At 40.6% G+C, this 15,401-nt stretch overlaps 1 protein-coding gene across 6 annotated transcripts in view; it reads left to right on the top strand.

Annotated features, from left to right (window-relative positions):
• Window positions 1-15,401, top strand: part of ATP9B (ATPase phospholipid transporting 9B (putative)) — a 313,691-nt gene that overhangs the window by 59,601 nt on the left and 238,689 nt on the right. Inside the window, exon 1 of one of the 6 annotated variants that reach the window (XM_075062890.1) lies at window positions 1,070-1,149. The exons of the other annotated variants lie outside the window; for them this stretch is intronic. The gene's annotated coding sequence lies outside the window, so the exon portion shown is untranslated. Of the gene's footprint in view, window positions 1-1,069; window positions 1,150-15,401 lie in introns of those variants that run through there. 6 annotated transcript variants of the gene reach the window in all.

Raw genomic sequence — 15,401 nt, 5'->3', positions numbered from 1 at the left:
TATGTACATTCGGCCAAACTGGACAGTCCAACTATGGGAAAAGGATAAATGGACACAAATCAAGATATCAGAAATGGCAAATATACAAAAACTGTAGGAAGAACACTTCAACCTCCCTGGCCACACTATAGCAGACCTTAAGGTGGCCATACCTCCAGCAAAGAAACTTTCAAGGACCAGACTTCAAAGAAACTGCAGCGTTCAGTTCATCTGGCAAAATTTGACACCATCAGCATCTGGACTAAACAAAGACTGTATGGCTTGCCAATTACAGAAACCAAGTTTCTCCTCCCTTGTTTTCAACACCTCCTACTGCTAGAACAGGGCTTCATCTTCCGTGATTGAACTAACCTGGTTAAATCTCTAGCTTGCTTGCTTGCATAGCATATATATACCTGCCCCTGGAAATTTCCACTACCTACTGTCCTGATGAAGTGGTTTTCACCCACGAAAGCTCACGCTCCAAAACGTCTGTTAGTCTATAAGGTGCCACAGGATTCTCTGCTGCTTTTACAGATTCAGACTAACACGGCTACCCCTCTGATACTTAACAAAAATACAGTTTCGCTAATTAAAATTTACTGTCTTCCAGCCCTGCTTCCAGGTAGATTACAAATGTTTTGCCTGTGTTTTTAAAAAAGCACTGGAGGTGATTCAGAGAATTAGATCGTAGAGGATCAGTAATGAGTATACTGGCTGAAATATCTAAAAATAGAAATATAAAACTGCTATATGATCACGATCACATGATGGGGTAAATCAGCAGTTTCTGAAAAGGAAAATCATGTCTTTCTAATCTACTGAAACCTTGAAAACATATAAGTAAAATGTGGATAAAGGAGGACAGGATGGCATAACTTTTTTGGGCGTTCTGAAAGCCTTGGACAGAGTTCCTTACAAAGGCAGGTAAAGAAATGAAGTAGTCGTTAGGGGAAATAGAAAATACTATTGGCGACCAAGAACTTGTTTAGTAACAGCAGTTTAGTCATAGCTAAGTTTTTTTTTTTATTAGGATGCATCCCATCCAACCAAAACCTTAAAAGCACAGAAATAAGAAGTTAAGGGGAAGCTTAAGCGTTCCTTTCCATGTTGCCTACAGTGCTTCTGGTAAAACACTGAAGGGCTCCACAAGGCTCTTGCTTTCAGCAGGTACCCAAAAATGATACATACCCCAGATTCACCATGCGTTTTGTTCTGAGACAGGTCACAGTCCAGGCTCCTTGATGTATGCTGCCGCTCTCTTGCAAGGGGGGAAGCTGCTCTTTGCCTATCCTCTGTGACTGGTTCTCTGGGTACCCTGGACTGAGAGTCACCTTATTACCCACCCCCCACCAGCAGCATGATGGAGACTTGCTTGTGGTTAATTGGGTGTCTGTTCCTTTATAACTCCAGCCTATTAGCCACCCAAGTACTCTCTCTGGACTATCAGAGGCGTAGCCGTGTTAGTCTGGATCTGTAAAAGCAGCAGAGAATCCTGTGGCACCTTATAGACTAACAGACGTTTTGGAGCGTGAACTTTCGTGGGTGAATACCCACTTCGTCAGACACAGGTAGTGGAAATTTCCAGGGGCAGGTATATATATGCTAGCAAGCAAGCTAGAGATAACGAGGTTAGTTCAGTCAGGAAGGATGAAGCCCTGTTCTAGCAGTAGAAGTGTGAAAACCAAGGGAGGAGAAGACTATGACAGTCCTTACTTTGCCATGCAGATTAACAGTCAGTGTACCCCAGCCCCCGAGTCCCTTTGAGGAACTCCTCTGTAGTGTCCAGCCATTTCTTCACTGACACTCTCAGAAATACCAGGTCTGCTGTACCCAAGGGAACAGTATACATTCCAGCTTGTCTGATTCAACTCAGAATTAGCTCTTTGCTTAATACCAGAGTACTGAGATATATTTATGGTGAAAACAAGTTTATCATCAAAGATTCAAGAGGTAGTGAGTAAGGATAATGGAGAAAAAAGTTAACATATAAAACAAAATCATAACATGCTTTTTAGAGATTAAACTTAATTAGATAGAAGATTAACCTAATAAAGTTTATCTCACCAGAAACCTTCTGCAGCATCTTCAACCAGAGCTAGTTGTGATCCCATTTTCATGAATGTTAATACACTGCCTGTTTAATTCCTAGATGCAGAATGTCATCTTTGTTCCCTAAATATAGTCCAGCAAACTGTTTGAATTGTTTCTCAAAATAAAGTTCTCGTCACCTGCTGTGTCTCCCTACCTGTTAGTTCCTTTTTTAAATTCTTGCAATGTTTCATCTGCATTTAGCTTAGAAGGGTGATGGGAGACCCACTGTGAATGAGACAATACTTAATTTACATTTTGACAGACAAAGGTACATAAACATCCCTTGTCTGACAGAAAACCTGTTTCACCGCCTCTGCTGTGATACAGAATCCAAGAGCATACTTTCAGCATACACAATATCATTTCGCAATGATATGAATAACCAGTGTGACCCTGGCTTTAATTTAAGACCTTAGGTGATATTCTTTAGTAAACCAGAACATACAAGTATTAGGATATAGACTCATAGACTTTAAGAGCAGAAGGGTCTTTGTGATCCTACTCCAGTGATACTCAATTAGCTCTATCACAGGCTGATTTGAGAATTTTGTGATGAGCGACAAGCCATTTGCTGACAAAATAAAAAAATAAAAGTAAAGATACACAACTTCAGCGGCCAATAAAGACTTTGTTTGCAACATAAAAGATAGAGACACTAGTACTTAAAGAAGTTTATAAATCAGTATTATTACCTGTGTTTGTGGCAATCTCTAATGGGAGGTGTGACTTTGATGATCTCTGGCAAGCTTTATGAAGAGTGGTTTTTAGGAGGTCAGGACAAGGCACATGAACTGGTGAAGATGCTCATCTGTCAGGTGATTGCTATGTTGTTTTTTTTTTATGTTCATGGTAGAAATCCAGATTCGCAGAGGTACGTTGATGTGAACAATGTTAAAAGATAGATGGCTAGATTCTGGCTATTCTGAAACTGGTCATTATATTGAGTCCAGAAATCACGAAGTTCTACTTCTCTGAATTTAGCCTTCAAGATATCTGAGCCGTGGAGCCTTAAAATTTCTAATTGAAAGGCACCTTCATCAATTGAATCGGAATGTTCCTTGCTTCAGAAGGACAAAGTCTATTAGCAGAGACAACAAATGAATCAAAATATAGAAGCAAATTGTTTGACATTTTAAAATTCTCAAATCACATTTTAAAATTTTCGATTAGATTGTTTAGTAATTCTTGGATCATTTTCATTGAAGTTGCATCTGTCACAACGACGTGCAATGCAGAAATGTGCAACATCTTTCCTGTTAAGTCTGACTGAAAGATTTCAAGATTCCTTTGAAAGGCACACACGTTTTCAAACAGATCCCTGATATTGCTTGCATGGCCTTGGAGCTGCAAGTTGAGTGAATTCAAGTGACCATTAAAGCACAGAAAAGCTACCTGCGACATAAAAGGGACATAGTTCGTAAATTCCGGGAACTCGTAGACCTTGTTGGTCTTGTGGTTTGAAAGAAATTTGATCATTTCTTTAAGTGCACAAAATGTCTGCAGCAAGTGCCTTCTACTTAACCAGCAAATGTTGCTGTGCTGCAACAGGTCACTGTATTTGGCTGAAATGTCTTGTAAAAGAGCTTTAGAAAGACAGTGTTGCAAGCTAGAAGTTGAGCATATGTAATTCATCAGTGGGCATTGTGATGAAATTAGTTTTTTTTTTTTTTCAAGCCGTCAGACAATTTACCACACAGGACAGTCTGGTGAATGATCCAGTGCAGTGTATTGAATGAAGGATATATCGCTGCCAAATGTGAAGCCAAGCCCTGCTCTTTCCCTGTCATGGAGGGACCTCGGTCTGTAACAAGCAAGTTTACTTTTGCAGATCAAAAGTATTTAAAAAAAAATTAAGACTTTCACCTTTTCAAAAAAGATCTCTCCTATAATTTTTGTTTCTAGTAGTATTAAGCACTAAAATTCTTCCTTGACAATTTGACCATCATAAAATCTAACAAACAGCAAAAGCTGGGCAGTGTCACTTAAATCACTTGATTTGTCCACTGCAAGAGATAGGCATTTGGCATTCTTTAAATCAGAAAGCAGTGCTGACAGTTACCTCCAATCATATCACTACTGTGGAATCAGACAAGGGAACTTGCTTCCAATGGTTCACAATGTCATATTTGTTTTTATCTCTGATGAAAAGCTCCTCCAGCATTTCCAAGATGCAGTCCTTCAGAAGCTCAGCATCCAGGAAAGGCCTTTTCTTTTTAGCCAGTATCAGCATTATCCGAAGAAAAACAGCTATTGCTTTTCCTGTATAGTCGCTAATGTTCTGAGAATGATGTTTTAAGTATGATGCACAAACTTCAGATTTTTAATTTCATCATGTTTTTCAGCATTGCCAGGAGGATAGGCCTCATTGAAGTTACTGTGCTTTGATTCAGAGTGGCGCCTCATGTTGACGACTTTATAGATGAGTGCAGTATTTTGGCATATTAAATACAAAGGTTTTGCATTTAAATGAGGTGGCATAATAAGAAAATCCACTGTCCAGTTTGGGTTAAAAGGTTCGGCTTTCGTTGTCAACTTTGCAACATTTACTCCCACTCATTCATTTTTTACTCCATTTCCATCACTTATGAAGAAATGGGCAGCATCCTAGCTCAGTCGTAGCCAGTGCTATTGCAGAAACTCAAGATCCAGTAACCAGTGCTCAATTTGTGCTGGGGCTTGCCAGGGCTGAGCCCTGGCACTTCCTAGGCATGACAGTTCATAGCTCCTGCACCTCTTGGCTCCTGGCTAGCAGCCACTGCTCTCTGGCTGCCCAGCTTTAAAGGCAGCACCGCCGCCAGCAGCAGTGCAGAAGGAAGGGTGGCATGGTATGGTGTACTGCCACCCTTGCTACTTCTGAGCTACTGCTGGAAGTGGCACTACCTTCAGAGCTGGGTGCCTGGCAAGCAGTTGCTGCTGCTTTCTGGCCATCCAGCCAGTGCTTAACTTATGTCAGGTCAGTGCCACGGCACCTCTTTCATTACAAATTAAGTACTGTCACTAAGTTACTTATTAAGGAAGTCCTAGGCGAATGATAGGCAGCGCATCGCTGTTCGTGAATTTAATTATAAAAATGTTTTAAGGTGAGCTAGAGGGCCACACAGGAAGCCTTGGTGGGCCTCATTTGGCCTACAGGCAGCCTATTGAGTATTGCAGGCCACAGAACCTCACTCATCTCCTTCTATAATAGACCCATAATCCCTGGCTGAATTACTGAAGTCCTCAAATCATGATTTACAGACTTCAAATTACAGACAATCGACCATTTACTCTAGTTTTAAACCAGCAAATGATTTGTGCCCCATGCTGCAGAGGAAGGCAACTCCCCTTCCCCCCTCAACCTATGGGGTCTCTGACCCGGGGGAAAACTAATTCATTTAGAGTTCACCTGGCATCTATTTCTGCATTCCACCCACCAGCTGGGGATGGGCTGCCAGGTATTTTCTAAGTCTGTCAATAGATCATACTTCTCCTCCATGGGGGACTTGAATTTGCTACTGGCAATGTTGTAAGGTTCACCCATCGAACTGATGGCTGTCTATTGTTTGCTGCATCTGTTTAAGAAGGTAGTTTTCTTGGCAGCCATTATCTCTGAGAAGGGGGGGCAGAATTATGTGCATTGGTCATGGACCTTTCTTACACAGTGCTCTATAATGACAAGGTATATTATGTCCTCCTGGATATTCCTAATTAAGGTCCCCGTGTTCCACCTCAGTTAAACAGTATACTTACTGACAGGCTGTCCTTAAACTCAGTTCTCATAAGGATGAAGAAAGACTTCAGATCTTAATGTCAGAAGAGCACTGGCTTTTTAGTTGGGTAGAACAGGATCATTTAGATCATCTCAGCTGTTCATTTCAGTTCCAGACAGGATAAAAGGCCTTCTGGTCTCTATGCAAAAGATTTCATTCTGGATTTCTTTTTGCATAAGTCCGGGATGTGACATTGCAAAAGTACCTTCACCAAGCAGGGTAGTTTCAAACTCCACAAGAACCCAGGCAGCTTCCACAGCTTTCCTGGCTGAGGTATCTTTCAGGGACATTTGTAAATCTGCAACATATCTCAGCAATCCAGAGAAGTTGCAAAATTTGGACAAGTAGTTCTACATTGGTCAGGCAGACTCTGAAACTCTCTGCCAGATTGAATTGCTTGTGAGTTGCCTGAAGTGTAATGGACACATGCAATTCCTCAAGCAAGAAAAAATGGTTATTAACCCGTTCTGTAACTGTTCCTTTAGATGTGTTGTCAATGCCCATTCCATATGTCATGCTCCTTCCCCTTTATATCAGAATCTCTATCAGGTAAGAAGGAACAGAAGGGATTGGGGGCAGCAGTGTCCTTTATGTCATTGAACAACGGTAGGAGAGTGCTAAGGGCACATGTGCTGGCTTGACAGGTACTGCTAAGAGAAAAATCTCCATTTCTAGTGCATTGGGTTTGCACAAACCTGTAGTGGAATGGACATGTGCAATACATCTTGAAGAAAAACAGTTACAGAATAGGTTAGTGACTATTTTTCTCTTTTGTATTTATTTCAATTAGATATTTACAAAATAAAGGTTTAAAGCTCATGTTAAAACTGAACTGTGTATCACAACCTTAACTATGGTGCAGCTACTGAGCTAAGAAAATGATTAGAGCCATGGAAAAACTGCTTTGTGAAATGAGATTGAAAAGATATGGGGAGTTTAAATTAGAAAGGAGACTATAATACAGGGGCACGTGATAAAGGTATATAAAATAAAGAAGAGAATAGGTCAGGTAAATCCTTTTTACCCTCTCCAGTAAAGCAGTAATAGCGGGGACATTCAATTATATTGAAAGACAACATATTTAAGACGGCAAAAGAAAATACTTTTAAAAAACCTACAAAATCTGTGGAATTCATTGCCACAAGCAACAACTGAGGTGAAGAGCATAGCAAGATTAAAAAAGCTTATTTTTGTGGACAATGAGAAAATCAACAATTACATTAGATACTTACACCTGTAAATATAATTAGCATAGGCATAATTTAGGATTTGGCCTGTAGAATTTTTGTTAGTAGCAATGATTTATGAGAATGAAGAAATTCAGTTTCATATTTTAGGTTAAATTTGCAAAGCTTATTTTGAAAATAAGATCTTTTTTTACTTGTGAACATCTGATTATAAGACCCAATAACGCATGGAAATGGATTACATTTTTAGACTGTTACTTTTTTGAGTAGAACTGCACTTTAAAAATATGTTCCATTTATATAGCATCATCTATACAACAATTTCAAAGAGCTCTATGAAAATGTAAACTTCAGCTCTCGCCTTTGAGATAGGTATTGTCACTCCCATTTCAAAGATGAGAACTCTGAGGTAAAGAGAGGTTAAGCAGATTGCCCATGGTCACATAGGTCTATAGGAAAAGTGGGAGTTGATGAATCCTGAATCCATTCCACTGACCTAACAATCTTTCCTTCCTCGTCATTTATCTCTCTTTTTAAAATTACTTTTAGCTGATCCAGTTATTTTGCAGTAGTGTAGTGTTGCTGTTCAATTTACCCTTGGATTTAGAGTACATGTACCAAAAAAAGAGGCTACTGCAGGGCGAATTACCTATGAACACCTCTTTATACCTCTTTCTATACAGTGTTGTCATAGTCAAACACTTTGTTTTCAGCACTTACATGGGGATATTTATGTAAAGGCTTATCCCTTGGGTAGTGTGAACTGGCAAGTAAAAAGCCAAGGATGTCAACTTATGACCTGACCGTAGTTATTAGGATAAGAAATGTCAACTTTACAGGATACTGATCTCCCATTAAGACTTGCTGACATTTTGGAGCTTTTGTTTTTAATCAGAAAATGTCTTGAATCAGAGTTCTCAGTGTCAGTGGTACTCACTGCTACATGCTAGGCTGCCTGTTCCAGAAAAAAAGTATTTCAGGCTTAGCTATTAGTTATATATTTGTACTATAAAGATAAGGAGAATCCGGAGGTGATAAAAAGTGCTATTTAAGATTGGTCTTCTCTGTCACTTCCTTTGTTTCAGGAGATTAAATATCAGTAGATTCTTGGATTTTCATAGGTATGTGAGCCAAGTATGCCCTTGTCTTCCATATCCTTCACATGAACTCATCTTCTCAGGTGTCTCCTGTCTACTTTCTTAGCCTGTTTTTTGAATGTCTTAAACTGGTTTCTACAGTTTTGATTTTCTTGTCCTAGTCTGTTACCAAGACACTTGCTAAAGGCAATTTGTCTTCCAGATAGAAAGGGCTACAGATCCTTAATAGGTCTTCAGACTGCCATGGCTTGAGAGTGGAATGACCAGACCTGTCAGTCTCTGGCAGGGAGTGGCGCAGCCACTGAAGATCCCATCAGTTTTGTTCACTCTCTTCAGCTTAAGCGAAGCTTTCCAGATGTCTCTGCTGCAGAGCAGAAACAGACACATGTAAAAGTGATCTAGTCCATTCAGAGCTTTGCAGCCAGGTTTCAGGTTTGTCCATGGGCTTTTTTCATACCTTTTCTTTCAGTTAGGCACTGGAACAACTACTCCCCCTTCAACACCTCTTGATGGGCAAAAATAGATAAAGTAGAAAAGGAAAAATCTGCCTTTCTTCTTCCCATATTATGGAATGTGTGGATGGAGCCCTACACTTTCTATGATGAAACAGCAGATCCATATTCTGAGGCTAAATAAACTAGGTATCTCGCAAGGCCACTTTTTGCTAGACTGACGCAGGGGTGTCTTGCCTCAGAGCAGTCAGTTCAATGGAGAAGTGCATAAAGGCAGATGAATGTTGGCAGATGAAATTCAGTGTTGATAAATACAAAGTAGTGCACATTAGAAAACATAATCCCAACTATACATACAAAATAATGAGTCCTAAATTAGCTATCACTATTCAAGGAAGACATCTTGGAGTCACCATGGATAATTTTCTGCAAACATCTGCTCAATGTGTAGTGGCAGTCAAAAAGGCTTACAATGTTATGAACCATTAGAAAAGGGATAGATAAGACAGAAAATATCAGAATGCCATAGTATATAAATCAGTGGTACACTCACACCTTGAATGCTGCATGCAGTTCTTGTCACCCATCTCAAAAAATGTAGAGTTGGAAAAAGTACAGAAAAGGACAACAATAATAATTAGGGATTTGGAATAGCTTCTATTTGGTGAGAGATTTAGAAGACTGAGTCTGTTCAGTTTAGAAAAGAGAGATAACTAAGTGGGGGGCGTATTTATAGAGGTCTGTACAGTCATGAATGATGTGGGGAAAGTGAATATGGAAGTTAGATTTACCCCTTTACAAAGCAAATGAAGAAGAGATCATTGAAATTAATAGGCAGCAGGTTTAAAATAAAAGGAGGTACCATTGGTCTGACTCATTAGGGCCATTCTTATGTCCTTGTGTTCAGAGATGCCTCCTCTCTTTCCCTTTAATTGAAAGAGCTGCCAAAATCAAAGCATAATAATCCAGCTAGAAAAGGCACAAAACACATTTAACCGCTCTGTACTGCATCTTCTCTAAGGAGTTTTACAGCCCCACATTCCTTTCTAAGCTGTCTCCCCACTCTCTAGTATTAGAAGTCTAAAACTGTGAAGCATAGAATATCAAAAAATTGAGGAAAATCTGGGAAACTTCTGTTCTCCTTCTTAGAGGATGACCATCTGTTTTAGTCAGAAGCCATGGTCCAGAAAGAAGAGACTTAAGTGAAACTCTTTGCTGTAGTATATTTGAGAATTCTCAGAAGAGTTGTGGGATTAGTTCTTCCCTTGGACAATCTTGCAGAACAGGAGAAGGGGAAATGAGTGTCAGGAAAAGGAAGAGAATACTGTGAATTTCTTCCCTTCCAGATCCAAATGAGAGTGCTGTTTCCCCATACATGCTGGATCCAAATAAGAATGTTGTGTCCCTTTGCATGCTAAATCTCTCAAGGATCCATTAGGCCCAAATAGGAAACTCCTGCAGAAGCCAAGTGTCTGGGAAGACTTGCTAACACATTCTATAAAATTTCCTAATTTGACTTTGTTAACCTACAGAAAGAAAATACAGTACTGTTTTCCTGGGTAAAGGACATAGCCATTCACACAGAAATGTAATTTTCACCAGTGGATTCCAGTTGAGCACTATGGCAGTCTCATTATTGAGGGCAAACTTTGAAGTAATCTTGGGGTTAAACGTTGAAGTAATCTCCATATTTTCTGCCAGGGCTGTAGTAGCCTGGAAAGGCTTCTTGTACTTCAGACTTCTAGTTTGTATTGTGTTTTGATTCTCATTGCTGGGGCGCGTCCGAATGGAAAATACTTCTAGCAGACATAATTTATATCCAACACTTGTTATATACCCTTTACTTCTCATCCCAGGTAATAGGACGTTGTCATAAACAGATAGTTAAGGGTTAATGTCTCTCTTACCTGTAAAGGGTTACAAACAGTGAACCTGGAACACCTGACCAGAGGACCAATCAGGAGACAAGATACTTTCAAATCTCGGTGGAGGGAAGTCTTTGTTTTGTGTGTGTTCTTTGTCTGTTGTTCTCTCTGGGATCTGAGAGTGACCAGACGTACCTACAGACTCTCTCATTTTCTGTTCAAATAGTAAGTACAAGTAGAAAGGCGGTTTAGTCTTTTTGATTGTTTTCTTTATTTGCAAATGTGTATTTTGCTGGAAAGATTTTAAATTGTATTTTTTCTGGATAAGGCTGTTTATCCATTTTCTATAAGCTGAAAGACCCTGTAACATTTCATCTTAAATTTACAGAGATTGCTGAAAGCCTGTAACAATTTATCATCTTGATTACAGAGACAACGTTTACTTTTTTTCTTTCTTTTATTAAAAGCTTTCCTTTCTTAGAACCTGATTGATTTTTTGGTTATCTTGTGTAAGACCCCAGGGGAGGGAGTCTGCACTCACCAGGGAATTGGTGGGAGAAAGGAGAGAAGGGGGGAGGAAAAACCTGCTCCCTGTGTTAATCACTGTCTCTCTTTCTGGGAGAGAGGAGAGGGAGGGGGGGAAAGGTGAATTTCCTCTTTGTTTTAGATTCACGGAGCTTGAATCTGTATTGCCTCTTGGTGAAGGGGAAAGAGGAGGGGGGAAGGTAACATTCCTCTCTGTTTTAAGATTCAATGAGTTTGAATCACAGTGATCTTCCAGGGTAACCCAGGGAGGGAAAGCCTGGGAGAGGCCATGGGGTTGGGGGGAAGGGTTTACTTTCCTTGTGTTAAGATCCAGGGGGTCTGGGTCTTTGGGTCCCCTGGGAAGGTTTAGGGGGGACCAGAGTGTACCAGGCACTGAAAGTCCTGGTTGGTGGCAGCCTATCAGATCTAAGCTGGTAATTAAGCTTAGGGCAATTCATGCTGGTACCCCATCTTTGGACGCTAAGGTTCAAAGTGGGGATTTATACCATGACAGACGTAATGTGTTTTGTTTGTTTTTCTTGGCACATGTAACTCCGTACTTGTAGAGGAGTGTGAGAGCAAAACAACTTCTGTTGTCATTGAAGTACTCCAGAGGAAATTTGATGGGGAGACTATGGACAGAATAATCACTTTCTGGAAAGTTCTAAATAACTCATTAGGCGTAGAATGCCAGAGCTGCAATAGCCAGGAATTTTCTCCCATTGATTAGAAGTGCTATTAGTTATTTTTGTGTGTTAGATAATACAAAACTTTGATAGTTGTAGTCTAGTTAAAAAGAACAAGGGCTAGGTCACTCCCACCCTGCCAGTGACTGACAGGCTTGGTTCTGCCTTTGGTTCATTAATTTTCAAAGAGCTTAAACCCCATTGTTAAGGATCTCTTTTTATCTTCCTGCTAAAAAGAGGGTAATTATCAGGTAAGCCCAGATACGTTTTCCTTATACGTGTCTCTGACGCCAGTGTCACTTCAGTTGCACAAACTCAGGAGCCATCCTCCTGTTTCTCCACTCCCTACTGGGTGACACATAATCTTGCTCATTCCTTTTTAAATGAAAAGTCACCTTCAGCAATAAGTAGCGAGCTGTAGGTCAGTTAATACTATTGGTTTCCTATGCTAGATACCGGGCTGCTTGGTTAACTTTCTAAGAGCTTGTATACACTACCACTTATGTCAATGTAACTTACGCTGCTCAGGGGTGTGAATAAGCCACTTCCCTAAGCAACTGAGTTACACCAACCTAAGTGCCGGTATGGATAACACTGTCGGTGAGAGAGCTTCTCCCACTGACATAGCTAGCGCCTCTCATAGAAGTGGTTTTATTATGCTGATGAGCGAACTCTCTCCCGTCGGCATAGAGTGTCTTCACCAGATATGCTACAGCAGCGCAGCTGCAGCACTTCTAGTGTAGATTAGCCTTAGCAACCATTATTGCCTTAAAAGCTGTCTTGTAACAAAATATTCTGTTTTACTTCTCTGTCAGGACATGCTCTTTCTGTAAACCAGGATGTTCATGCTTTTCATCTTGTCTGGTGCAATGTCACTGCTTGTGGCGTGTGTTTCTCTGCAAACTGTTTTTATATGTATTCAGTTGCTTAAAATGGGAACAATTTCATACTTTTTCCAACCTTTTTGAAATCATTTTCCAAATTGCAATTATATTTGACTGTACTATAAACATAGTATCTAACAAATATTGAGGTTTCCTTACGGAGCCTGAGTGTTTTGTCATATTGAGACATCTCTTTAACACTGTAATCTTCAGAATTAAGATCTATGTAGTAACGTTTACTTCTTTAGAGAGAGGAAATGTTAACATGTATTTCAATTGGTATTTTTTATTATGTAGCTGTAGGCTACATAATTCTGGAATTTTCTCCACTTTCCTAAGAGTGCTACTAGTAATTTTGTTGTCTAGAAAATAGAAAACTCGAACAGACTTGTATGATCATTGTGCTGTGGATGTACATCACTACTTTGTTTTTCTCTCTGGTTAACTTCAGAAATTGTTTTTTTCATCTCAGTGGAAATTTTTAATTCTAATTGATAATATCTTGCGTAGACCCACACTTATCTGACTTGAAAACCCACTAGGTGAGGTGAGTGAAAAAGGTGACAAAAGCCTTCCATTTCTATAGAACTTAAACTCTTAAGTTAAAAAAGAAATCTGGTCTTTGTGGTTAAACAGAACTGTCATATGTGAATTGATCAAGTGATATCTTCCTGAATCTGCAAACAGAAAGCCCTGGTGTTGATAGTCAGCTTCATTTCTACTATTCAGAACCACTTGGGTCACAGTTTACATTGTCAAGAATAAAGTTAATTTCATCCTGCTGCTTGAGAAAGCTATGAATGGCAGCAGAGGCAAGCACTGGAGTTAATTATGTGGGGGAAGACTCTAAAATCAGGCTGGAAGAGAGAGATGAATCAGGCTCCTTCTCCCTGGAGCTCTAAATTGGGTACACATACTAACCATAGGCTCCATATGAAAGATGGAGCCTGAAAGGAAGTCCCAATGATAGCATACTAGTAGAAATACAAGGATCCTCTTCATGGGCTTTGAATAGTACTTGCTTGTAACCTTTTTCCCATCTCCCTGGTTTTTTTCATATATACTCTGATTTGTAGGTCGAGTTCTTAGGCTAGTAGGTGTCTGGTAACATTTTCAGACATTGCACTTAACACCTTCCATTCAAGAATCATAGAATATCAGGGCTGGACGGGACCTCAGGAGGTCATCTAGTCCAACCCCCTGCTCAAAGCAGGACCAATCCCCAACTAAATCATCCCAGCCAGGGCTGATCTTAAAAACCTCTAAGGAAGGGGATTCCACCACCTCCCTAGGTAACCCATTCCAGTGCTTCACCACCCTCCTAGTGAAAACGTTTTTCCTAATATCCAAACTAAACCTCCCCTAATGCAACTTGAGACCATTACTCCTTGTTCTGTCTTCTGGTACCACTGAGAACAGTCTAGATCCAACCCCTTTGGAACCTCCTTTCATGTAGTTGAAAACAACTATCAAATCTCCCCTCATTCTTCTCTTCTGCAGACTAAACAATCCCGGTTTCCTCAGCCTCTCCTCATAAGTCATGTGCTCCAGCCCCTAATCATTTTTGTTGCCCTCCATTGGACTCTTTCCAGTTTTTTTCACATCCTTCTTGTAGTGTGGGCCCCAAAACGGGACACAGTACTCCAGATGAGACTTCACCGTTTCAAATAGAGGGAATGCTCATGTCCCTCAATCCACTGACAGTGCCCCTACTTATCATCCCAAAATGTTGTTAGCCTTCTTGGCAACAAGGGCACACTGTTGACTCATATCCAGCTTCTCTTCCACTGTAACCTCTAGGTCCTTTTCTGCAGAACTGCTTCCTAACCATTCAGTTCCTAGTCTGTAGCAATGCATGGGATTCTTCTATCCTAAGTGCAGGACTCTGCACTTGTCCTTGTTGAATCTCATCAGATTTCTTTTGGCCCAGTCCTCTAATTTGTCTAGGTCCCTCTGTATCCTATCCCTACCTTCCAATGTATCTACCACTTCTCCCAGTTTAGTGTCATCTGAAAACTTGCTGAGGGTGCAGTACACGCCATCCTCCAGATCATTAATGAAGATATTGAAACAAACTGGCCCAGACTGACCCTTGGGGCACTCTGCTTGATACCAGCTGCAACTAGACAAATACGAGCCATTGAATGCACTAACCGTTGAGCTCAAGTGATTCTAGCCAGCTTTTCTATCCACCTATGGTCCATTCATCCAGCCAATACTTCTTAACTGCTGGCACAGAGTAATTGTGGGAGATCTGTACAAAGCTTTTGCTAAAGGTCAAGGAATAACATGTCCCACTGCTTATTCCCTCATCCACATGAGCCAGTTATCTTCGTCAAAGAAGGCAATTAGTTAGTCAGCGATGACTTGCCCGATTGGTGAATCCATGCGACTCTTCCTGATCATTTATCCTCTCCTCTAGGGGGAGGGGGGGTGCTTCAGAATATTGATTTCCTTTAGAACCTGCTCCGTGGATTTTTCCAGGGACTGAGGTGAAGGCTGACTGGCTTTTAGGTTCCCCGCACTGCCTCCTTCCCTTTTTTTAAAGATGAGCACTAACATTAGCTTTTCCAGTTATCCCAGGACCTCCTCTATCACCATGAGTTTTCAGAGAGTAATGGCCAATGGCTCTGCAATCACATCTGCCAAACTCCTTTAGGCACCCCAGATGCCAGTGCATCTGCCCCATGGCTTGTGCTCTTTCAACTTTCTAATAGTCATGAACCACTTCTTCTCCACAAAGGGGCTGGTCACCTTCCTCCCGATGCTGTGCTGCCCAGTGCAGTTGTCTGGAGCTGACCTGTTCATGAGACAGAGGCAAAAAAGGCTATTTCCAAACCTCTGTCACTAGGTACCTCCATCATTCAGTAAGGGTCCCATCTT

The sequence above is a fragment of the Chelonoidis abingdonii genome, chromosome 2 (assembly GCF_003597395.2).
Source record: "Chelonoidis abingdonii isolate Lonesome George chromosome 2, CheloAbing_2.0, whole genome shotgun sequence".
NCBI classification, from domain to species: Eukaryota; Metazoa; Chordata; order Testudines; family Testudinidae; genus Chelonoidis; species Chelonoidis abingdonii.
The sequence above is the reverse complement of the archived record's forward strand: the minus strand, read 5'-3'. Positions and strand labels throughout refer to the sequence as shown.